The following is a 24,462-nucleotide window of genomic DNA, read 5'->3' on the forward strand; positions in this document are numbered from 1 at the left end:
GGAGAAAGGTAATAGACTATACTGCTATAAGAATGGTTAAGGTAGATGTGGTCCATATACACTATGGAGTATTATGCCTCCATCAGAAAGGATGAATACCCAACTTTTGTAGCAACATGGACGGGACTGGAAGAGATTATGCTGAGTGAAATAAGTCAAGCAGAGAGAGTCAATTATCATATGGTTTCACTTATTTGTGGAGTACATAACAAATAGCATGGAGGACATGGGGAGTTAGGGGAAGGGAGTTGGGGGAAATTGGAAGGGGAGGTGAAAAATGAGAGACTATGGACTCTGAAAAACAATCTGAAGGGTTTGAAGAGGTGGGGGTTGGGAGGTTGGGGGAACCAGGTGGTGAGTATTAGAGAGGGCACGGATTGCATGGAGCACTGGGTGTGGTACAAAAACAATGAATACTGTTATGCTGAAAATAAATTAAAAAAATGATTAAAAAAAAAGACTTACCTCACATATTACTTATAGGTATACCATGCTAAAATAAAAAAACTATATTGCTAAACCTAAAGCAATGGTTCTGGATCTTTAGCATAACCCAGAATCATGTAAAGTTTCTATTCAGTAAATCTAGGGTATGACCCAAAATTTTGTGTTCAAGAAAAATCAGAGATTGTCAGATTGCGTTAAAAATTAAGAGCTAATTAGATGTTATTTATAAGAAATGTAGTTTAAATATAAAGACACATATATGTTAAAAGAAAAGGAATGGAAAATGATATACCATGCAAATACTGATCACAGGAAAACTATATCCTACAAGGTATATTTTAGAACTAGGAATAATATGAGGGCCAAGCAACATCATTATTTGACAGTGGGTCAATTCGTAGTGATAGGGGATCAAGTCATCAAGAAGACATAGATATCGTAAATATAGTTGCACCTGATAAGAGAGGTTTAAAATTCATAAAGAAAAAAATTACAGAACAGAAGGGAGAAATAGACAAATTCATGATCATAGCTAGAGGTTTCATCATTCTTCTCTCAAAAATTAAAAGAATTGGTAGACATAATATCATTAGAATATAGAAAAGATGAAAAACACTATAAACGACATATGTTTCTTACAAAGGGTAAAGAATCTAAATAACGTTGGATGATATTTTTTTAAATATTTTATTTATTTATTTGACAGACAGAGATCACAAGTAGGCAGAGAAGCAGGCAGAGAGAGAGGAGGAAGCAGGCTCCCGGCTGAGCAGAGAGCCTGATGCGGGGCTTGATCCCAGGACCCCGGGATCCTGACCTGAGCTGAAAGCAGAGGCTTTAACCCACTGAGCCACCCAGGTGCCCCAAAATGATGTTGGATTCTTAACAGCAACATCAGAGACTAAATATCAAATTTCTTAGAATTCATTAGAATTCACTTCTATCTATAATAAAATACCTGGATTAGACTCTCCCATAAAGAACAATTTTTAAAATACAAAAGCAACTGTTGAATGAGCTGAAGAATAACAACAGAATCCTTAACAGAATCATTTGGAAACACAGGATCTTTGTAAGAGGGGACAAAGATTAAGGTGAGCCCTCATTTGCTACAGCTTTTCCCTCATAGCTTGGGAACAGAGGCAGAGTCTAAACCAAATATGTGTCCTACCGCAGACACATTTTTCAGGGAAGAAAAGAACTGATGTTCAAGGCTATTAAGAAGCCTGGACTTTAGGGAAGTGAGTTTCTACGCAAAAGAAAATAAAAAAGAAGAGTTTGACATTCCACATGCAATTTCCTCTAAAAGCATTTAATAACTACAAAGCTGTGCATCCCAGAACAAAGCAGATCAAACCAGAGCAATGGTTTCTAAATCAAAATATTTGAAGGTTTCCTCGTGCCAAGGAGACAAAGACCAGACTTGAGGGCCTGCCAAGGATCAAAACACTGGAAAGCTCTTGAGAATTTCAAACAAGACCCGAGAAGAGTTCTACCCTAAGAGTAAGGGCAATATGGAAATAGACCAGCCTATTACAAGGTGACTTGCTCATATATGATCTGCCAGCCAGAAAAAGATTAAAATGTGCCTAGAAAAAGTTAACAGCTTCCAGAGCCTCAGCAAATTTTTAAAAACAATATCTGTCATTTAAATATTACTAGAAATATTACTAGAAACAAGGTGATCCCAATATTTGAGCTAACTCATGGAATTTAAAGTTATTATGATTGTGTTTACTAAAATAGAGGAAATACGAAGGTTTTCACAGAACTATACTAAAATGAATGAAATAAAAATTTTAAAACTGAAAAAATACAAAAAAAAATTAAAAAATAAAAAAAAATAAAAATTCAACCCAGAAAAGAATACCACTGAAATGAAGATAGGTTAGTAGAAAAGCCTAGTTTGGGACATAGAAAAAATAAAAGATAGAATATATATATATATATATATATGATTTATACATAATAAATTGGTGATGTGTATATATATATCATATATATCTGATATATATTATATATAATATGATTATATGACATATTGATATATATTGAATATACATAATATATATTTTATATATAATTGAAATGTCATGAGGAAAGAATAGACCTGTTTAAAGAGATATTGGTCAATAAATTTCCCAAACTGATAGAAGACATCAAGCCACAGAAATAAGAATTTCTAAAACTCCCAAATAAAGATAAACAAAGAAAATTATATATAAGCGTATCAGAGTTAAAAAAAAATTGCAAAGGTCAAACTCTTAGACAAAAAAAAAAAAAAAAAAAGATAACAACAACAACAACAAAACCAACCCACAACACCCCAAATCTTTCAGCTAGCCAGGAAAAAAAATAGACGCATTACCTTCAAAGGGGGGAAAAAAAGCAAAGCTGAATTTTCAATGGTTTCTATGGAAACTGGAAGATAATAAGATCTATAAAAGTACTGAAAGAAAATAACTTTCTACCAGCAATTTTAAACCTCATAAAACCAGGCATAATAAAGGAAATACTAAAAGGAATTTTTCATTCAGAAGGAAATAATCTCTGTGGAATCATGATGATACAGAAAGAAAAAAAAAACCCACCACCACTAGAGACGGAATGTAAATGAATATTCTATTATCAAGTACTACCAGTAATATATTAAGTAGAAATAAAATATCTGGTAACAATGGAAAAACAAAAAGGGAGAAGGAGTTAGTAGATTAAAATGTTGTAAGATTCTTGTACAAAAAATCCTAAATGTACTAAATTAATGTGGACTGTAAGTATGCAATGTTGTAATATCTATGAAAACATCTAAAAGTAGAGTAATAGAATTCATTATAGTATTCAAGAATATGAGAGAGAAGAAATAAACTAAACAGACATGATTAATTCCAAAGAAGGCAATTATGAATAAGACAAAAATAGTAAGATAATAGATTAAATTCCAAATCCAAAAATCCACATCCAGATTAAAATCCAAATTAGAGATTACATTTAAAATACATGGAATACTTGCTACAAATAAAACAATAAGTTTGTCAGACTGGATTTTTTTTAAAAAGTATGAAAGTATCAGGAGACACACCTTATGTTATAAGGATACAGAGAGGTCACAAGCAAAAGACAATGATAGTACACTCGTCATGATAAGCACTGAGTAATGCATGGGCATGTTGAATCACATCTTGTACACTTAAAACTAATACAACACTATGTATTGTCTATACTGGAACATGTGTGGAAGTGTTGAATCACTATACTGTACGCCTAAAACTACTACATAACATTGTCTATACTGGAATTTTTAAAAATTAAATTAAATAAATTTTAAAAAGAGAGAAAAACATATGTAGTATAAATGCTGGTTAAAGAAAGATGATGTATCGATATTAATTTCACACCAAATAGGCTTAAATACATAAGTATTAAGACATGAAAAAGGAATTTAAAAATGTAGAACCATCCTAAATCCTTAGGTACCTCATAAAATAGCATCGAAATATACAAGGCAAAAATTAACAGGACTGAAGGAAAAAATCAACAAATTCAAAATTATAATTGGAGATTGTAAAAACATCTCAGTAATTGATAGAAAAAGCAAACACAAGAATCAATAGGGCACAGAAGCTCTCAGTACTGGATCTCTATGGCAAACTTAATTTGTTAACATATATGAAGCATGAGAGTCCAGAATTGCAAATTACATATTCTTTCCAAGTACACATAAAACGTTAAATAAAATAAACCATACACCAGGACTTAGAAGACTAAAGCCATACAGCATAGATTCTCTGAGCAATCAAATTCCCCTAGAAATAAAAAAAATAGAAAAAGAACCAGATAAATCCCCAAACATTTTGCAATTCAGCAATATACTTCTTCATATCCCATGGATCAAAGAAAAAATCAAAATGAAAATGAGAAAATATATGGAGGTAAACAGTAATAAAACATAACATATTAAAATGTGTGGGATACTGCTAGTGTAGTTTTAAAGGGAAATTGATCATCTTAAAGGGCTAATAAAAGCAGGGAGGGCTAAAAGTAGTCCCACTGAAAATCAATAATCTGACATCTATCTAAAGATGTTAGAAAAAGAAGAGCACATTAAACTCAAAGATCATGCTTATCCTTCCTGCTGTATGAGGACACAGTGAGAAGATAGCTGGACTTTGCCCCACACCAAATCTCCTGGTACCTTGCTATTAGATGTCCAACCTCCAGAACTATGATAAATAATTTTCTGTTATTTATAAGCTTTCCAGTCTGTGGCATTTTGTTATAGCAATCCAAAGCTCTAAAACAAAGTGTAATATAATTGATAGCTCCAAGCAAGACTGTTGGGAAAAAATGAACGTACAAATTATTAGTATCTCCATTTGAGAGGGATACTAAAATAAAGATTTTGCAAGCATTAAAATAATAAGATGTAATATGAACAATGATTTTCACAAGCTCTTGCAAAGAACAGAAAAGGAATGAATAAATAACTCATTTTCTGAGTACAGGATCATCTTGATAATGAATCCAGACAACGACATTACCAACATGGTCAAGCCTCCTCCCGAACAAAGATGTAAAATATGAAAACTGCCAATTTATTTAAAAGAGTAATAGATCATGAATAAGTTTCCAGGAATGCAAACTAGCTTTCAGGTTTGAAAATCAATCATTGTAATTTACCGCATTAATAGGATAGAGGAGAAAAATCATGTGGGATCACAGCTGATAAGCAGATGTGTTTGCTAATATTCAATACCATCCATCATTTTTATAAAAACAACATAATTTTTACAAAAACAAATCTGATACACAGATGTACAAAAAACCCTACAGAAGACATCATATTTAAATATCATATTCAATGACAAATATATATATGGAGAGAGAAAAATTGAGAGAAAGAGATTTATATGAAAGAATTGGCTCAGAAGATCTGTGGGGCTTGCAAGTCTGAGATCTGCAGCGAAGGCCAGCGGAGACCCAGAGAAGAGATGATGTTGCAGCTAATTCTGAAGGCAGAATTTCTGTTTCTTCAGGGGACGTCAGTTTTTTTTTCTCCTTAAGTCTTTCAACAGATTAGATGAGGACCACTCACATTCCGGATGGTGATCTACTTTACTCAAAGTCTACTGGTTTAAAGGGTTAATCACACCTTTAAAAATTCCCTTGGAAAATAAAAAGTGCCCTTGACAGCAACATCTAGAGTGCATTTGACCAAAACCTGGGTGTCATACCTATCAAGGTGGGCACTTAAATTAACCATCATATCCGCTACCCCCACTTACATTTAATATTCTATAGAGGCCTTAGGCAGTATGATAAAGGCAAGGAAAATAAAAAGTTATTTGAACTGGAAAAAAAAGAAGCAACACTGAAATTATTCACAAATAATATAATGATATAATAGTAAAATAGTACACAGGGGGAAATCCAAAATTATCTAAAAACTATTAGGATTAGTAAGTAAATTATTAAGTTCACTGCACATCATGTGAATACACAAAAATGAATTGTTTTCCTACATATTAGCAACAAAGAAATAGAGAGTGAAATTTTAAGTTGCATCAAAAAGTCAACCACACTGGGGGTGGGAGGAGCCTGGCTGGCTCAGTTGGGAAAGCATGTGACTGTCAACCTCAGGGTCATGAGTTCAAGCCTGACGTTGGGCATGGAGCCCAATTTAAAAAAAAAAAAATCAACCACGTGGGAACCAATCTAATAAGACACATGCAAATCTCTACACAGAAAAGACTAAAGAGTACTAAGAAAAACTGAAGACCCAAGTTTAGGGGGAAATGTAGTAGTTTCTTGTTTTACACAGTAGGTGTGTTCTACAAAGTCTGCAAGTACTGCATTAGTGAATACTGACCATTGCTCCCAGGAGACATAAAAGGTTAGGCTCCTGCAAGCTTCTGGTCACAACATTATGGTCAACTGATCAATACAAAGCCTGGTTTATGTGTGTTTCTGTTTAAAGACAACTGATTTAATACATATTGCTGATTCACTAATATCAAACTCACATCCAACAGCATTATAACATGCCTAAACAGAGCTTCTCTAATGCACATAGTTTCTCCATAACTCACATCAAAACCTTTTGCACCTAGGAAAGTAGGCATTACCTTAGCACTACACATGGGGCCATTCTAAGAAGAAAAATCACGCACAAAAAAAAAAGCACAAAAATGTAAACAATGTGGTACTAAGTTAACTACCCAAAAGACTGCTTCCTTACTATGAGAGCTGAGACAAGAAGGGAATGTCACCTTGATCTATCCCCACTGAGAACTTGCTCATCCGACAACTCAAGTTTTCCACCACACGCTCATGTCTGCAATGACCTTGAAGGTGCCACAAATATCTGTTTTGGGGCCACCAATACATTTTAGCAAGTAGGCTAATTCGGAAATACAGATTTTGCAAATAAAGAGGATGGACTGCACCACTTTGAAAACAGGCAGATTCTAACAGAAGTCAGTTCTCCTTAAATTGTTCTATATATTCAATGAAATCTTGGTTGACACCACAGTGAACTTTTTTGGTGAAAATCGATAAACCGATTCCAAAATTCATGTGGGAATGGGAAAGGATGTAAATAAGAAAGGCATTTTTTGAAGAAGAAAAATAAAGCCGGAGCACTTATACCACCAGATAGCAAGACTTTTATAAAGCTGCATTAATTCAAATATTATGATATGGAGGCAAAGACAGAAAAGTGTACCAGTGGAACAAATAGAGTCCAGAAACTGATGGACACACATTTGGCTACTAGTTTACCACAAATGTGTCATTGAGACGCACCACCACAAATCAGCAAAAAAGAAAAAAGATAAATAACCCAATTAAAAATGGGCAAAGTTTTGTCCAGATTCTTCATCAAAAAAAGGTATCCAAATGATTAATAGCATTTGCTAAGAGATGCCACATTCTTGATTAGCGGGAAAATGCAAAATAAAACCATGAGATATTAAGGAGGGCATGTGTTGTAACGAGCACTGGGTGTTCTATGCACATAATGAATCCTGCAACACTACATCAAAAACTAAAGATGTACTGTATGGTGACTACATAACACAATAAAAAAAATTAAAAAAAAAAAGAATTTCCCACACAAAAAATACGCATCAGAATGAATAAAAAAAATTTTAAACCAGGACAATGCCTAGTGTTAGAAGAATGTAGATAAACCACTCATTAACTGCTGATGAAAATATAAATCAGAATAATCCCTTTGGAAAACAACTTAGCAGCATCCACGACTTCCGTAAGAGCACAGCCCTATCACTCAGAAATTCCTGCGTTAGTTATACATCCAGCCAAAATGCAAAAAATCACACACTAACAGATGTGTATAAGGATGCTTATAAAGGCTCTGTTCATTATAGCCCCAAACTGGAAACAATCCAAATGTTCACCAAAACTAGAACAGCAAAATATAGTCTGCTGAATTCATACAATGGAAAGAATCAACCCAACACAAAAACATGGGTGAAAACAATAAACGTTTTATTGAGAGAATGAAGACCGAGAATTATGTACTTACTGTATGATCCCATTAGTACTTCTCTCTACAAGAGGCAAGAGGACATGGTGATATGGTCAGAACAGAGGTAACCTTTGAGGGGAGAGATGACTTGGAGGGGATAGAATATGACTTCTGAGGCACTGGTAAGGTTCTAGATCTTGGTGTGGAGAGGGCCACATAGGTGTCAGTATTTTGTGAATAAACAGCAAGTACTACACTTAGGGTTTGCTAAATTTACTATACAATTTCTTCAAATAGAATGTTTATTACAAGTTTTTGAGAGCAATTCATTTCCAGCCCAACATTTTCTCTCTAGCCAATGCAGAAATTCTAGTTAAAAGTAGAAAATAAGATAATAATAAGAACATAAGCTTGCAGAATCTCAAACGTCTTTCTGTTCCTCCCTGGAACCTCTGGAAAGCCATGAGATGTGTTTGACAAAGTGACAGAGTAAATGAGAGTCTGGCAAGCTTGTCTGTTAAGGACGAGGCAATAAAAATCTTGGGCTTTGAGACCATATTGCCTCTCACTCAACTGGACTGTTGTGGCCTGAAAGCATTCACAGACAATGCACAAGCACACAGGTGTGGCTGTGCCCCAAACAAAGTTTATTGACAAAAACAAGCGGGGGGCCACAGTTCTCTGACCCTTTGATTCAATCAAGAAAGAAGAGGGCAAGAGACAAGAAATGGGAATATCCAGACGACAGCAAAGAGAAATCCCAAGACAGAACCTATGTCATAAACGCAGCCATCAACCAATCCATGTTGGAGCGGGCTGGAGGAAGACAAGGCAAGAAAATTGGTAACTCCAGGAAAATTTAGACTGAAGGGAAAGAAAAGTAATTGTCCTCCCTCCCTCCCGCTTTCTTGGCTCTTCATTTATTCAACAAATATTTATAGCGCACACGCTAGTCTGTGCACTGTGGATTCAGCAGCGCGTATGCAGAGGTCCCAGCGTACACTGACTGACATTCTAGGCCAACGGAAAGGAAACATGGACAAGAGAAATTCCCACTGTGTTAAGGATAGAAAGAGCTCTGTGCCCCTCCTGCCCAGAAGCCTCATCCCTGCTGCTCTGTTCCAAAGACCACTATGAGGCAGCAGCACTCCAGGCACAGCTGTCCTCTCCCGGCCACTGCACTGAAGCCTCCTACTCTGGACCTGACAAGGGGACATGTTGTCTCCTCCTGAGATGGAGAAAGACCCTTCCCAAGTCTGCACAGCGTGACCCAGATGAAGCCAGGAGTCTGAAGGAGCTTGCTGGAGGCCGAAGATAAAGCAGGGAAAGACAATCCAGTGTCTTGAGCAGAAAGGCTCCAACGGGCTGCTGACCACTAGCCACTCGGCAGGAGCCAGCCCACCCACACCACCACCATCGGGAATGGCAGTCTCCACAGAGTCAGGCCAAATATAAGTAGCCATGTGTGGACACCGACAGAGAACCCCACTCAGGACACACTTCTGCAGCCCAAGCAGCCCATCCAGCTCCTGTTCACAGGCTTTTCTCCTCCACTGATGAAGAGGACATGGGACCCTCCTGTCCCATCAAGATCCTCATAACCTGAAAACAACCAAACAGTAGCACAATGTCAACTGTCTGTTCAGGAACGTTATAATTTAGAAGAACTTAACCCTAGATTTTGAAAGGGGCAGGGGAGTATGGATTTAATGAAATATTGCATAAATTTGAGCCAGTTTTTCCAAGTGGGCATGTTGGTTTCCTCCAGTACCCTGTCTTCATTCCTCCCACCTCACATAGTTCCAAAGTTCCCAGCCATGCCCTCTAGGGCATCTTGGCTCTGCCCTCAATTCTAGGGCTTGCTCTACTGTTAGGTAACCCAGAGGAGTGAAAGCAAGTTTTGGTAAGTCAAGATAGTCGGTAAGACAAGACACAGTAATGATGTCTTGTATTTCAGATCATTTTATGGGTGTTCAACCAGACAACTTCCTGCAATGGATTGGGAAATCTATTACTATTTTATCAATTACAAATTTTAAACTAAGCCCAGTTTGATTAAGAAACTTGGCTAATATCAAACACATAATGGCTTAAGTTAAAATAAAAGGTCTTCTCCATTCTGGATTTTGGGCTATTTCCACCTCTCTAATATGAGTGGCATGAGATAGGCACCATGTTTATCAAACGCTGCTTCTTATCCTTATTGTCTTGTGTGGTGCCTAAAACATAGTTGGCACTCAGTATTTCCAGAAGGGAAGGGAAGGAACAGAAGGAAGGAAGGAAGGAAAGAGGAAGGGAGGGAAGGCAGTTAAAAAGTTGACATCTATTTACAGGGTGAATTTTAAATCCATGGCGATTCATCCTTTAAAAATGTCTCCTCTCCAAATAGATGAATAGATGAAGAAGATGTGGCATATATATACAATGGGATATTATTCAACCATAAAACCCATCGCCATTGGCAATGACATGGATGTAGCTAGAGCGTATAATGCTGAGTGAAATAAGTCAGAGAAACAATACCAGATGATTTCACTTATATGTAGAATTTAAGAAACAAAAAAGGGAAACAAATAAAAAAAACAGACTCGTAGCTATAGAGAACACACTAGTGGTTACCAGAGCAGGGGTTGGTGGGGGCATGGGTTACATAGGAGTTGAGGATTGAGGACTGCATTTGTTGTGATGAGCACAGGGCATTGTAGGGAAGTATTGAATCACTGTCTTGTACACCTGAGACTAATATTACACTGTATGTTAACTATACCGGAATTAAAGTTTAAAACTTAATAAAAATGTCTTCTCTCCATTTTTTGTCCTCCCTCCTTATCCTTTGACAGGTGAGCTTTATTAAGGTTAAAATCGGGCAACAATTGTCAATCCAGTGCTACTTTTCCATCATCGTCTCCCAGACTAACTCCCAGAGAAGCATCCAGTTTTGAAGGAGCTTGAAGTGTTGTATCCAAAGAAAATATCTGGAAGCAACTAGAATGCCTATCATTTGAATCTCATTGGTTATTTCTAATTTTTTAAGACTAATTTTATCTATTTAAGATAGGGAAAGAGAGTGTGCATGCATGGAGGGGAGAAGCACCGGGAGGAGGAGAGAGAAGACTCCACACTGAGCACATAGCCTCACACAGGGCTCCATCTCACGACCCTGAGATCTTGACCTGAGCCAAAATCAAGAGTTGGACACTTAACTAACTGAGCCACCAAGGCGCCCCTATATATTTTAAAGCATTTTTAAGCTATGTATTGTCTTGACCTCTCATACTGTGCATTCTATTGACTATAATTGGCCACCTAAGCCACTTGTCTTCCTGAGTCTGACTGTTACATTGGGTGGTGGGTCAGGGTTTGATATCATTTGTTGGTAAAATCTTTAGGTTGCTGTCTATTTAGCGACCCAGTTCCTTTTTTTTTTTTTTTTAAGAGAGAGAGAGTGCATGCAGTCACATGGGTGGAGGAGGGGAGGGATGAAGGGAGAGGGAGAGAGAGAATCTTAAGCAGACTTCAACCCCAGTGCAGAGCCCAACTCGGGGCTCAATCTCACAACCTTGAGATTATGACCTGAGCTGAAACCAAGAGTCAGACGCTTAACCCACTGAGCTCCCCAGGTACCCCCTAGTTGTTCTATTTTGACCCATGAAAACTCAAGGTTCTTTTTATAATATGAATGGCACCTGTAAAACTGCATGGGCCTGTCCTCAGGAAGCCAGGTGCTGGGAAGGTGTTAGGAAGGCGTGTAGTGGGATGTCAGGATGTGGAAACTGCCTACCTTCAACTGATTGTCCCCGGATCCTTGGAAAGGCTTCATGTAGCCCCAAGGAAACACCTAGCCAGAGAGAAAGGCCAGATGGAGTGTGGATTAAGGTGGCAATGATGTGATTTTAAGACACGTAACAAGGGGCATCTGGGTAGCTCAGTTTGTTAAGTGTCCGGCTCTTGGTTTGGCTTAGTTCATGATCTCATGGTTGGGAGATGGAGCTCAGCATGGAGTCTGCTTCTCCCTCCCTCTACCGATGCCCTTCCCCCATGGGCATTCTTACATGCTCTCTCCCTCTCTCTCAAATAAATAAATAAATCTTCAAAAAAAAAAAAAGATTCATAACAAGCTGAGCTATTTGCTGTTTGATGACGTCTGCTCTAAAAAAATGCTGATTTCACAGAGTTCAGTCTAAAAGCTCAACAAATAATTATGGCAATCTTACTATGGGCCAAATAACAGGCTAAGAACTTTATAAAATATCCCATTTAAGAACTCCTCAAAACACTGATGGCAAGAAGTAGGTATTTCCTTCCATTTTCCAGGGGAGGAGGCAAGCCTTGCAAAGCTGAGGAATTTGCTGCACGTGACGTAGCCAGGGAGGCCTAGCTCCAAACGAGTAGAAAAGCATTGCAAGGATCACCCAAGCACATTTGTACCTCATGTTACTAAAGGAGGCTCACTCAAATCAGAACATTCAGCTCTCATTCTATGAACTTACATTATAGGGAAAGAAAGAAAGGAAAGAAAGAAAGAGAAAGAAACACAAGAATTAAAAAAAAAAAAAAAAAAGGAAAGAAAAGAGCCACACACAACCTTTTCTTCTTTTTCCTTGGATAACTTTTCTAATGAAAACAAGACAAACCACTTTGCAGGCCTTCAACTCGACATCTGTTGAGATAACCCAGGCAGGCAGAGCCGTAAAGTATGAGCCAACACAAAAGCCCTACGAGAGATCACACTCCCTGTCCTGGCCATGGTGCTGTGGGGAACAGGCCTCAGAAATGACCCCAAATCTATTGGCACGGGGATGTTTACAAGAGATGATTTACAAGCTGGGACTGACCCACACACCCAGCCATGAGTAATGAACATGGGCACAGCATTTTCTAGTTGACAAAATGCATTCACACATGCCTTAATTTCTTCAGGCTGCTCTGGTGAAACACCACAGACTGAGTGGCTAATGCAACCAATGTCTACTTCTCATAGTCCCAGAGGCCGGGAGGTCCACGATCGGGGTGCTGGTGGACGTGACATAGGAAGGGGTCCCGCTTCCTGGTTTGTTGATGGCAGCCTTCGGTTGTCTCCTCAACTGGCAGAGAGAGACAGAGAGAGACTCTGATAAGGGCATGAATCCCACCGTGGGCTCCACCCTCATGACCTCACTGAACCCTAATTAGCTTCCAAAGGCCCCACCTCCAAACCCCGGGCGGGGGGGGGTAGGACCTTCAACATAGGAGCTTCAGGGCAAGACGAGATTCGGTCCGTAGCAATAGCACTGTGTCCTGACCCACCCCAGGCCCCTGTCATGTGTAGGTCAGGGATGAGCAATATCCGCTCCTGGCCTCAGACCTGAAGTGATACCATTATGAGGAGACGGGGGTGGGGGCGAGGGCAGTAGTATGGTGTGCTGGTCTTGCTCCTGACTGTCTGAGGGGCTCTCTGAATCATACATTATCGGGTGACCGCCACCCCCCTCAGCACCCTGGACCCACATCTCAGCATATGCTCTGGAGAGGTCTGGTGACTGTGGTTCAGTGCACCCCTCAGCATTTCAGGAATTGGGGTCTTTACACGTTCTTTGCTTTGCCAGCGACACTCGGTGCCGGGTTAATACCTTCTGGTACTTGAAACTGCACCCAGGTAACACCTTACCTGGAAAGCTTTCCCTGGAAGACATCCTCCCCTGGGTGTGGGCTCCCGCAGGGCCCCTGCTGTGCTGGGCGCTAGCAGAGGGGGGCTCCATGATCCCCAACCCCTACCCAGTACCCCGGAATTCAGCTCCTACTGGGCTCTGGGATCACACTCTGTCTTGGACTTCCTCCCACTACACTGCCCCAGGGCTCCATCCTCTGTGCCCTTTTCCATCTTCCTGTACGCCCTTGGGCCGCTCACATAGATTCATCATCTCATGTACGACCTAACCTAACAGCTCCAGCCAGAAATCTCCTCCATGAGATCCCAGCATCTAGTCAATTTCTACCCTCAAGATAAAAACCAACCTAACTGACGTGCCTCCAACTCGGTTTCTCTACAGTCACCCCCTCCTCATGTTAAGTGACAAGCTGATTATCCTAATTTCTTGATCCCAAAACCTGGGAGGCAGAGAAGCGGTGTGGGAGGGAGGGTAAAGCCTATAGGTGGCCTGGGTTTGATTCCGGCTCTCCTGAAAGTAAGCTGGCTGGGAGACCTTGGACACCTTTCTGGAGAGCAGGAGGGAGCTGAGTCTTCAGACTTGCGTGGGAGGAGGATAACACCGGCGCCTTCCTCGTGGGGTGGTTTTGAGCTTGTAACTAATTAATATTCGGGCACTGCTCAGAGAGGTGTCTGGCACCTAGGGGGCATATAAATAAATCCATGATTATTTCTACTGTGATGTCTCTCAGACCCTTGTCTTGGGAGTTTCCAGGGGCTGCTTCAAGAAATCAGCACACATCTGGAGGCTTAGAACAGGAGAAACACAGTTTTCACCATTCTCAAGGCCAGAAATCTGAAATCAGAGTGTGGGCAGGGCTGTGCTCCCTCTGGAGATTCTAATAGGAAGCTTTAAAAAAAAAAAAAAAAAGATTTTATGCATTTATTTGACACAGAGAGAGAGAGAGCATGCCCAAGCAAGGGGAGTGGGAGAAGGAGAAGCAGCTCCCTACCGAGCAGGGAGTCCACTGTGGGACTCGATCCCAGGATGCTGGGGCCATGACCCAGGCTGAAGGCAGATACTTAACTGACCCAGCCCCCCCGGATCTCCCTCCCCCGCCACCCCTGGAGCTCTAGGGGAGAGTCTTCCGTGCTTCTTCCGGCTTCCAGTGGCTCTTGGCATTCCTTGGCCAAGGAGGAAGGCCAAGGCCAAGGAGGCTTGCGGCTCCTTCCCTCCAGTCCATACAAGCGTCTTCACGTGGCCCCTTCTTCTCTCCACCTGTGTCTCTCCTCTCAGCAACTCTTCCAGGGACGCTGGTCATTGGATTCGAGCCCCACCTGGATAATCCTAGATAAGCTCATCCTGAGATCCTTAACTTAATTCCATTTGCAAGGATCCTTTCCAAAATGAAATCACATTCATAAATTCCGGGGATTAGGATGTGGACGTATGTTTTTTGGGGGAAGGGGCCCCATTTGACCCACCACACCTGCAACAATCCCGCTAGGTCCTTCAGGATCTGCTGCCAAACGGAGACATTCCAGTCGAGCCCCTCACATGCAGTGGGGAAACCCAGGTCCTCACTCCTCCTGGCAGGTGTGTGTCTGGGCCCTCCAGGCTGTCCTCACTCGTACCACCTGCCTTGGCTTCTCCTTCCAGCCATTGCTTTCCCTGGTGAACCGAAGAAACAGCAGCAACATGCCCATGTCGGGGCTTTGCACGTTTCTCTGATAATGATGAGCTTCCCCTGGGACCTGCCAGTCTCCCTCTCATTTCCTTGGGTCCACGGACCCAACGTCACAACGTCACACCCAGAAGAGGTGTTCCCTGACGTCCCACGTCATAGGCTCCACCCTGGCTCTCCCTTGCCGGCCTTACCCTGATCTGTGTGTCTTCACGCATGTCTTAGCAGCTGACAGAGCATTGCTTGAGTATCTTACCCTCAACAGAAACTCGATGAGGGCAGGGCATTTTTCACTGCATCCCTGCACTTGGAACGATCCCTCACTCATGGAAAATGCTTTGTCTGTTTTTGTGGCATGATGTCAATGAACACTCACATTTTCTCTGTGTGAACTTTGGATTCCCCAGTCCAGAAGCACAAGCATGGCTCCTCAGCACCCTCAGTTTACCTGCAGAGCCCCTACAGCTGGTGTCCCTGACCTTCCACTCTCACCTGGTGACCCTCTTTGAGGGATGAGGTGAGGTGGATGCTTCCCCTGTGACTTGGTTGCCCTGCTCGCCTGGGGGCCCACAATTTGCCTGTCCCTCCTGGAGCTTATGTGGCTGCTGAAGCCTCAGCCTTGCTGCTCGCCCACCCCGTCTGCTCCCAGACTCTCTGGGACTTGACTTCTTCTGTATTTCCCTCTCGCTCGTGGATCATGGACACCTCTGTCTCCTGGATCAAACACAACAGGTAGACAATTCCTCCCTCAGTCCCATGCTTCTTCCTTCCACCACCCACTCCCACTTACCGCGACTCTTCTCAGAAGTGTCTACACATGTGGTCTCCACATCCTAATCCTACATTCCCATGAACGTACTGCAGAAGGAACTTCCACGCCCCCTCCACGGGGTCCAGTGCCCTCCACTTCTCCAAAGTCGTATGGCTCCGCCTTAGTGCTTACCTTACCTGGTCCTCAGCAGTTTTGGGGAGCTCCCCCTCCTGCCAGGAGAGCTCTCTCCCATGCCCCCTATGATGGGCTTACCAGCCTCTCCTTCTGGCCTCTTCCGTGGCCCCTCTCCTCCTCTGTGGTCTCTGACTACTGCAGTGGCCCACGGATCCAGCCCCAGCCATCCCTGAGGTCTGAAAGATGATGCCACATCTGAATTTTGACTCTCAAAATCATTTCAAAAACTTCCTATGTGTCCTGTCCAGCAAGCTAGGTTTAATTCTGTACCAAAGGAAAGCTCACGATCGTGGTCTTATGCCACAGGAGCATATCTTGTGGTCTGTATCTCTTTGGGGATGGAACGGGAAGCCAAGTATGGGAGAAAGTGTCCTCCGTGACACGAGGAAAGTGTGAAACTTTCTGGCCTTTGGTTTTCTCAAGTGTGGGTTTTCGTGAGGTTTTTTGTTTTGTTTTGTTGTTGTTGTTATTATTGTTATGGGTTTTGAAAAAATATTTTATTTATTTTAGAGAGGGCAGCAGGGGAGGAGCAGAGGGAGAGGGAGAAAATCTCTAACAGACTCCATGTGAAGCACAGAGCCTGACACAGGGCTCGATCTCGTGACCCTGAGATCATGACCAGAGCTGAAACCAAGAGTCAGACCTTTGACTGAGTCACCCAGGTGCTCCTCGTGAGGTCCTTTTAAAGAAAAACTTGTATAACCGTTCTCGGATGCCCGGAGTCTGGCCCATCGCAAGCTAGCGATTGCTAGCAATTTCCATTTTACTGCAACTGTTCTGTTCGCTCTGCAGACCTGGCTTCGCCTGTGTCCAGTTCCAAGCTGGATCCCCTGTTGTTGCAGGAGGCACGTGCCTGTGGACGTAGGAAGTCTCACGGTGGAGTTTCCCTGTCGACGCCTGCGTGTCCCTCAATGACCGGGGGAGCTGTCTGGTGACCAAGCACAGACGATGGAAGGGAAGGGAGCTGCTTCCTTTGGAGATGGGTGATGGGGAGCCAAGCAGAAGCTGATTTTAATCATGTGCTTACCTCTTCCCTGTCCACATGTGTGGGTCTATCTGCTTCCACCCACCCCCAATTCCCCAACCCAGACAGTAGGTCGTGTGGGACAAATCTGAAAAATTTATAGCCCCTGGAATTCTCCCCCATGGCCTCTTCCAAGGGCATGAGTTCAACAACCCCAAGTATTTGGCGCTGAAATTAAGCAGTTCAGCTGTACATGACCTTGGGTGGCTCAGTCCGTTAAGTGTCGGACTCTTGATCTCAGCTCAGGTCTTGATCTCAGGGCTGTGAGTTCAAGCCCCTCGCTGGGCTCCATGGTGGGAATAGAGTACTTGAAAACAAAACAACAACAGTGACGAAAGCTGCGCGTGACCCGCAGAGGTATCTCCAGAAACATCCATTCATCTCTATTTAAACAGCATATCATCCCTACCCTGAGTGCTGAATGCACAAACCCAGACAAGGCAAGGTCTCTCCTTACAGAGGGGGCGGCTGCGGACGCCTGCTGAATTAGTGAATCGTGTCGGTACGTGTGCCACGTGCAGCTGTCACCTAGGGAATGGTCCCCTTGATAGCTGTGGTCAGGGAAGCCCCAGGAAAGAGATGGTATTTAAGTTGGAGAGTGTTGTTTTCCAGGAGGCATGTGGGGACAGAATTCTGGACAGAGTTGCTGAAGTCTGAGGACAGGAGAACGAAGGAGCAGGCCCCTGAAGTCAGGAGGGCAGGGCGGCAGCGATCCAAGATTAGGAAGGCAAGAAAGGGAGTGCCTGGTTGTGTGTGTACCTGTGTGAGAATAGAGTCTAGACACTGAACTTCAAACATGTCCTCTCATGGCCTGCTTAGGGCCCTCCCCTTCCGCACACGGAGCAAGAATCTGACTCATCGCGAGAGGTGGAGACTCAGATTTACAGACTCCAGCTTCATAATCCAATTCTTCCATGAATACCTGAGCCCCTCGGCCCACCTGCAGTGACCCTGGGCACCTGGTCAAGCCAGGACAGCGTGTCTCCTTCCAGGCCAGTGTTGGGTTAGGTCTGGCCGAAAGGGGAACTTGCAAGAGATTTGAAAGGCAGGACTGTGACAGTGCCATTCCTTTGAGAAGGTCATCATGTTTGGTCATGGGATCGGGCAGGTGCAGAGACACCCAGGACCCCCTCTCTAGGCTCCACACCTGGCCTTCCTCCCTGCCTGCTGGCCCTGCCGGCCAAGGGTGACCCCAGGCTCAGCAGCAGAAACTCATGCAGACTGGGCGGCAGGGGGGTGGGTGGAGACTCTCAGGAGCATCAGCACCCTGCACCTGTCCCGAGCCCCTTGTGGCCCCCTCTGTGGGCCGGGCATGCTAATGGCCTCTTGGATTCCCCTACAGGCTCCAACAGTCTGCTGTGTGGCTAACGCAGGACTTCCAAACCTTCACTTCTCCAGCTTTCTGGGTATCTGGCTTGGGCCTAATTCCAGGAAAAAATGCCTATTTCCATAATGCTCAGAGCAGCTCTGTTTCCCTGGCCTGCCCGGATGGACACAGGGACTATACCACAAGAACTGGCACCTTACTCCTTCTGACTGCTGGTCCCGGTTCAACCCCAATGTCTAGTGTGGTCCCCGTACCTGGCAGCCAGTCCATCCAGATTCGCAGGTCTTCCTCCAGAGGTGCTGAGGCAGAGGGCGTGGGCAGGGTCGGGGAGCCTGAGTTCATTTCACCAGCCTCTCCCTGCCCTGGCACCCCACCCCCCCACACCTAGTGATTCTGCAGGAATACACAGGTGCTCCGGATTGGCCCAGAGACCCCGGCTCCCTGCTTTGCATCGTACACCTAAGGATACCACACCGTATCACCTTGTTCTTATGTCTGCATCCGGCTGTGCTCCTCTGTTCCTTGTCGGCGTCCCTTCCCAATGTTAACCAGACCCTTCACTTCTGCATCCTCAGGAGGCCACTGGGGGGGGGGGTGTGCAGCTCTTGCAAAATACACGAGAGGATGAAGAAGGTTGGAGGGTTGCAGACCACGAAGGAGCTTGGGTCAGTCCTGGAGCGGGCACCTGGCTCTGTGTACGCCCCGCAGGGAAGGGGGAAGGGAGGGCATTTGCGGGGCTGGGGCATCTGTCCAAGTCCAGTATCAGGAGCAAACAAGTTACATCCACTTCTCTATCCACTGTCCAGGAGGCCTGACTTTACGTGTGGAGAAGGAGGGCTCTCGGGGGTGCACATGTCCTGCCCAAGCCCAGGAGCTCCAAACTGCAGGACAGCTAGCTGGGGCCTGGGTGTACCCCCACCTGGCTGATGGAGTGGCCCAGGGGGACAAAGGCCCTGGGGCAGACAGACACACCACTCATCTTAGACAAGCCAGAGAACCGGACTGCTGGATGTCTGATGAGGTACCTCTCCCCGCCCCCCACAGGTGCTGTGAGGATTCGGCAAGTGTGACAGAGCTCCACACGCCACGCCTGGCACGTGGCAGGTAAAAGTCCATTAACTTGGGGCTAAAGGCAGATCCCAGACAAGCGGTGCTGGCTCATGGGGAGAACCCCGTGACCGGCATTACTCAAACATTTGAGTGGGAATTTAAGGATTTCTGATTTCTGAGCCTGGACCTTTCTCGAAGACTGTGATCACTCCAGCAGGGCCTGAAAAGCTGTCCTGTGCCCTCGGGCAGACACCACCCCCCTCCCCTGGCTCTCACCCCCGGGTGCCTGATTCTCCCAGGCAGATAAGGCTGGAATGTCTCTCAGGAGACATCTGTAAGCACAGTGGGAACAGGAGTTTCTGGGAAGTCTGTGCAGTGGGAGGGAGAGGGACAGCTCAATGATGACGTGACACGATGGCTGACAGGGCCGGGGACGAGGGTTCCCTGGGTGTCCCTGTGGCAGGGATGGGGGGAGGGCGTCCACCAGCCATACCGCAGGGCAGCTCTGTCCTTCCTCCTGAGAGCTCACAGCACAAGTGCTGGGGCGTTTCCAGCCCTTCAAGCAACAGAGACCGAGACAGGCCTCCCTGTTGGCCAGTGCAAATGTCCTATGGAGAAGGAACCTGCTATAGCAGCCCACTGGGCTCCAGCTCCAACGCTGCGGCAGAGTCCTGGGGTGGCACTGACCCAGCGGGCCAGGTCCCTTGGAGGGCAGGCGCTGTCCAGGTGAGCCACCGCGGGTTTGGCCTCAGAGGCGGAGCTAGGAAACCTTGCTCACCTCCTTCTCCTTCCACTGAAGCATCCGTTTCCATGTGGCGCCATATTGTGTCATCTTTCCCAGCTGGAGGGATACAGAATGGGTCAGGCACAGTGCTCAGTCCCCACCTGAGGAGCAGCACAAAGGCCCCATGTTGCTCATGTCACACTAGAGGACAGCGTATGGGATGACAAACATTGTTAAACTGTTTGGGAAACATATAATCTCCCATACTCGAGACCTAACAGTGTCTCCTGAGTGCAGCCCAGGAAGGACCCAGACCCAGAGCAGAGCCTTCCCAGGCTGTGGGTGAAGGGACACACACACGTAAATGTCTCCACCAGCACCAAGGATGGGTCAGCTGCTTTCCCTGAAGTCCCCTTCTTGATGGCTCCAACCATAATGTTCTGCAAACTTCCTGTGTCATCTTCCTTCTAGGGAGACACAGAAGGTTCTAGAGCTTTAAAGAGTAGGGTTTGTGTGTGTGTTGGCAGGGGGTGGTTGGTGGTGTGGCTCATTACTCAGAGTACTGAGTCCATTTCCCTCGGTAGTTAGATCAGAGTCCCCTACATCTCTGTGCCCCCCGTGTGGCCAGGAGATGTGTGTTTCGGGGGCTTGGTTAGTGCGTAAGGTGATCAAAGAAGTGGGGCTCAGCCCTGGGACTAAAGTGTCAAGACTGCACCTTCCCCTCTGGCAGCGATCCCTATTAGAGCTCTAACACTTGTCACCTGAGGCTCCTGGGGGTCCAGTGTGCCTTCTGTGAGAGGACCCGGGTAGCCTGACTGGCTGTGTGTGTTTGGACCCACCAGCTCTGGAAAAAGACAGCAAGGCATTGTATGAGGGTCCAGAATTGGACACTCCCCTCCCGGAAATGTCAGTTTCAGGGGAGATATGCATGTTTACTCTTTGTGCTGGATTTCTTCCATTTGCCTCTCCAGATCCACTCTCCTCCCCTCTCTGCTGCTCCCTTTCCAGCTCCAGGAAGCTGTAGAGGACAGGCCACCTCGGCAGACCTTCCTGCTACCAGGACTCCTGTCTGGCACACACCTGCTCAAGATCAGAGAAGGAAGGAGTGTGAAACCAGATACTTCTCCATGGCTTCCACCCTTTTGGCACCGCCTGAAAAGAGACCACAGCTGCCCTGTGGCCCCATCCAGGCTGGACCTAAGAGTGGGAGAAAGGAAAGTCTCCTCAGGGGCAGAGCTGTGGACAGAATGTGGCTGTTCACTTCATGTAGCAAAATACAGGTTCTGGGTTACAGATGTACATGGACCCCAGGACCTTGGCTCATAAACTAGCTAGTTAGACCAGGGCCAGGCCTGGGAAGGGGCAAGACTGGGGTGAAGGAACATTGAGGTGCATGCATATCTCCATGCATCCCGCTCACACCCACCAGAGATCACGTGTCCCAGAGGAAGTGCTCAATAACACGGGGGCTACCAGCCAGGCTCTCCCCTTGGCCACCCATCACTACATCGTGGTTCCCCCTGAATGGGTCATCATGAGAACCAAGTTAGCAGCTCTGCATGAGCTCAAAAGCATGAGCTCCCTCCTAAATTCTCATAAAGTCTTAACCAGCTACAGCTAAGACCAAATGCTCTATTAGCAGCCATGCTAGCTGTTGGCTCTCAAAGGCGCCATTCTTTGAGGACACCAGGTTGTCAGGTAGTGAAAGATTGATGACATGGACACCTTCTACTCTGGAGGGATAATCAACTTGTCTTCACTAGGAGCCTCACTACTGTGGATCTGAGTTTGCCTTCCCTGCCTCCAGTGTCTCTGTCAGCACCAACAACTGAAGACCTATAGAGTTTTCCTTTCTTTTTTCTATCTTTCTTCTTTTCTTTTTTCCTTTCTTCCTCCTTCCCTCCCTCTTCCTCCTTCCCTCCCTCTTCTTTCCTTCCTTTTCTTTCTTTCTTTCTTTCTTTCTTTCTTTCTTTCTTTCTTTCTCTCTCTCTCTCTCTCTTTCTTTCTTTCTTTCTTTCTTTCTTTCTTTCTTTCTTTCTTTCTTTCCTACAGAGTTTCTGATCATTTGCATGATATCCTGTACCAAGTGTTGTGGTTTGAATTGTGTCCCCTTGAAAGATGTAATGTTAATCCCCACTATCTGAAAGTGATCTTATTTGGAAATAGGGTCTTTGCTGCTGTAATCAAGTTAGGAGGAGCGCCTACTCAAGGAGGGTGGATCTTAATCCAATATGGCAGGTGTCCTTATGAGAAGCAGGCACACACACAGGGAACAGCCCATGTGAAGACAATGGCAGAGGAGGAAGGGATGCATTTCTGTGCCAACAAACACCAGGAACTGTTGACCACCAACCATTGTCGGCTGGAAGAGAGGCTTGGAACAATTCTCCCTCAGAACCTCCAAAAGGAACCAACCCTCTTGACATCTGAATTTCAGACTGTGAGGGAAATTTTCTGTTGTTTTCAACTATCTGGTTACTTTGTTATAACAACTCTAAGAGATCAACACACCAAGGAACCCATTTAACAGCAAAATAAGTAGAAGAATAAGCATGTGGCCACAGGATCCACCGACCTGACCACACACCTTCTACCCAGAAGCAATGGCCTGGTGGAACAGAGCCATGGCCTGTGAAAAATCCAGCCAACGGACAAAGTCCTGTGTGAATGGATCACTTTTCTACAAGGCTGATATACGTGCTGACCAATGGCCAATATATGGGGCTGTAATAGCTGGAAGGCACGCACCAGGAAAGTAAGGGGTGGAGATGGGATGGACGCCTTCACCATGTCTTCCAGGACCACCGTTTTGGAGTTGGTTCTTCTTGCCCTGGTAAACTGAAGCTCTGTTAGGTTAGAGATCCTGGTTCCAAGTGTGGAAATGCTCTGCAAGGGGATGGGACACAGTAAGGAGTCCACAGGAGTGGAGAGAGCAACCATCACTTGTCCATTTGGGGCTCCAGTTGAGTTGCAAGGAAAGCCTGAACTTACCTTCCCTCTGGAGCAGTTTGCCTGGATTGCTGTGGGAACCCTGGGCTACTGCCCCACCATGGTGCAGCCTGGTAAGTGACTGGAATAGCAGTTCCCATTATGGGAACCTTTGGCCAGGGGGATGGGAGTTGGTAGGCAAATGCTTCTCCTATCCTCTCCCTGGATGGACTCTCCTGGGACCTGTTGGTACTTAGAGCCTCACCAAAGATGGTCTGGAGACTGAGGGAGCAGTTGCCCTTAATACAGAGTCATGGCTAGTTTGGGTATGCTTCTCTACATCCCTCTCTCCCACCTCCTCCCCAGCCAGCCTCACTCCTGCTTCCTGGACTGGCCATATCTAATCAATTACTAAAAGTCATTCTCATTAGCTTTTTCAGGGACCAAGTCATGACAGTATGAAATGGTGACTGGGACATGCCCATCTGGGGAGAGAAGCACATACAAGTTAAACATGCTGCGTAGTGAGGAGGTCAGTGAAATCACATTTTCTTCATCTCCTTATTGAGCTGATATCTCAGGTGTCACATTTCAAGGGGACATCATTGGCTTCTTCATCTATGTTCCCCTATACCTTGGTCACTGTTCTCTCCCTTATCCCCACGTGGGCTTCCAGGATACTATTTCCAGCCCAAACACTGGGGACACCAAGACCCTCCTTGTCTGGAAGTTGATATAATCCTCCTGCAAGGCAGGAGGTAAGGCTGCTGGTGGGAAATGATGCCATCTCTAGGTCACTGGGGAGGGGAGAGGCAGCCAGGGTGTTGCCAGCAGCCTGTCTGGGGCCCATAGCGCAGTTGCAAACCAAAACTCCAATACAAGTTGTGGGACCATAAGCTCAGGCAACCCGTCAAAGCCAAAGATCTCGTCCATGGGAAGGAATGGTTTTCTCTTCTGACCTTTTGGGTTGGAGTCCAGCAGTCAGCCCTTCTGAGCCGTGTGACCCCAGACAAGCTTCTGAGTCACCCTTCTCTGGACAGACTTCACAGAGCTGATCTAAGCCTCAAGGAGATGATGTGCAAACAGCCGCACACATAAGTAACTTCATAAATATTAACATCCTTGCTCAAGCAGGATTGAAGCACAAATGTCGGGGAGCAATCTTCGATTGCAGGTAGAGTGCGACCAGAAGTGGTGTGAATCCCCGCTTGTTCGACTG

This window comes from Enhydra lutris, unplaced genomic scaffold, assembly GCF_002288905.1.
Source record: "Enhydra lutris kenyoni isolate GAN:26980312 unplaced genomic scaffold, ASM228890v2 scaffoldscaffold51, whole genome shotgun sequence".
NCBI classification, from domain to species: domain Eukaryota; kingdom Metazoa; phylum Chordata; class Mammalia; order Carnivora; family Mustelidae; genus Enhydra; species Enhydra lutris.